The sequence below is a fragment of the Arachis hypogaea genome, chromosome 6, assembly GCF_003086295.3.
Source record: "Arachis hypogaea cultivar Tifrunner chromosome 6, arahy.Tifrunner.gnm2.J5K5, whole genome shotgun sequence".
NCBI classification, from domain to species: domain Eukaryota; kingdom Viridiplantae; phylum Streptophyta; class Magnoliopsida; order Fabales; family Fabaceae; genus Arachis; species Arachis hypogaea.
Window position 1 is genome coordinate 82,542,001 of NC_092041.1, and position 2,321 is coordinate 82,544,321.

Sequence of the window (2,321 nt, forward strand, 5' to 3'; positions counted from 1 at the left end):
TTTCAAAATCTTTTTCAAAAGTCACTTAATTTCTTTCCCACTCTTAGTTTTCGAAAATCATCAATCAATTTTTCAAAATGTTTTTAAAATCCTTTTAAATTTATTTTCGAAAATCTCTTCCCCTCTTCTCACATCCCTCTATTTATGGACTAACATGTACAATTCGAACTCTATCTTTCTAAGTTCGAATTCTTCTACCTCTTCCTTCTATTTTTCTATTCCTCTGACACCTCAAGGAATCTCTATACTGTGACATAAAGGATTCCATATTTTCTTGTTCTCTTCTCTTTCATATGAGCAGGAGCAAAGAAAAAAGCATTCTTGTTGAGGCTGACCCTGAACCTGAAAGGACCTTGAAGCGAAAGCTAAGAGAAGCTAAGGCACAACTCTCTGTAGAGGACCTAGCAGAGTTCTTCAAAGAAGAAGACATGGTAGCCGAAAACAACAACAATGCCAACAATGCAAGGAAGGTGCTGGGTGACTTTACTGCACCTACTCCCGACTTCTATGGGAGAAGCATCTCTATCCCTGCCATTGGAGCAAACAACTTTGAGTTTAAGCCTCAATTAGTTTCTCTAATGCAACAGAATTGCAAGTTCCATGGACTTCCACTGGAAGATCCTCATCAGTTTTTATCTGAGTTCTTGCAAATCTGTGACACTGTCAAGACCAATGGGTTTAACCCTGAGGTCTACAAACTTATGCTATTCCCTTTTGCTGTAAGAGGCAGAGCTAGGATATGGTTGGACTCACAACCTAAAGAAAGCCTGAACTCTTGGGAAAAGCTAGTCAATGCCTTCTTGGCAAAGTTCTTTCCACCTCAAAAATTGAGTAAGCTTAGAGTGGAAGTCCAAACTTTCAGACAGAAGGAAGGTGAATCCCTCTATGAAGCTTGGGAAAGATACAAACAATTGATCAGAAAGTGTCCTTCTGACATGCTTTCTGAGTGGAGCATCATAGGTATCTTCTATGATGGTCTGTCTAAACTGTCCAAGATGTCATTAGATAGCTCTGCTGGAGGATCTCTTCATCTGAAGAAGACGCCTGCAGAAGCTCAAGAACTCATTGAAATGGTTGCAAATAACCAATTCATGTACACTTCTGAAAGGAATCCTGTGAACAATGGGACGAATAAGAAGAAACGAGTTCTTGAGAATGATACTCTGAATGCCATATTGGCTCAGAACAAAATATTGACTCAGCAAGTCAATATGATTTCTCAAAGTCTGTCTGGAATGCAAGCTGCACCAGGCAGTACTAAGGACGCTTCATCTGAAGAAGAAGCTTATGATCCTGAGAACCCTTCAATGGAAGAGGTGAATTACATGGGAGAACCCTATGGAAACACCTATAATCCTTCATGGAGAAATCATCCAAACCTCTCATGGAAGGATCAACAGAGACCTCAACAAGGTTTCAACAACAATAATGGTGGAAGAAATATGTTTAGCAATGGCAAGCCTTTTCCATCATCTTCTCAGCAACAGACAGAAAATTTTAAGTAGAGCCACTCTGACTTAGCAACCATGGTCTCTGATCTAATCAAAACCACTCAAAGTTTTATGACTGAAACAAGGTCCTCCATTAGAAACTTGGAGGCATAAGTGGGTCAGCTGAGTAAGAAAGTTACTGAACTCCGTCCTAGTACTCTTCCAAGCAATACAGAAGAGAATCCAAAAGGAGAGTGTAAGGCCATAAACATGGCCGAATTTGGAGAGGAGGAAGAGGCAGTGAGCGCCACTGAGGAAGCCCTCAATGGACGTCCACTGGCCTCCAATGAGTTTCTTAATGAGGAATCATGGGAATCTGAGGCTCACACTGAGACCATAGAGATTCCATTGGATTCACTTCTGCCATTCATGAGCTTTGATGAGTATTCTTCCTCTGAAGAGGATGAAGATGTCACTGAAGAGCAAGTTACTAAGTACCTTGGAGCAATCATGAAGCTAAATGAAAAGTTATTTGGTAATGAGACTTGGGAGGATGAACCCCCTTTGCTCACCAAAGAACTAGATGACTTGACTAGGCAGAGATTACCTCAAAAGAGACAGGACCCTGGGAAGTTCTCAATACCTTGTACAATAGGCACCATGACCTTTAAGAAGGCTCTGTGTGACCTAGGGTCAAGCATAAACCTCATGCCTCTCTCTGTAATGGAGAAGCTAGGGATCTTTGAGGTACAAGCTGCAAGAATCTCACTAGAGATGGCAGACAATTCAAGAAAACAAGCTTATGGACTTGTAGAGGATGTTCTGGTAAAAGTTGAAGACCATTACATCCCTGCTAAATCAAGCTGTCCCTAACCATGTGCTTGTGTCATG

General features: G+C 41.1%; 1 non-coding gene across 1 annotated transcript; it reads right to left on the bottom strand.

The window, feature by feature from the left end:
• Window positions 1–833: 833 nt before the first annotated feature.
• Window positions 834–941, bottom strand: LOC112699801 (small nucleolar RNA R71). The gene has a single exon (XR_003152739.1). It is a non-coding gene; the product is annotated as a small nucleolar RNA R71 (small nucleolar RNA).
• Window positions 942–2,321: the final 1,380 nt, after the last annotated feature.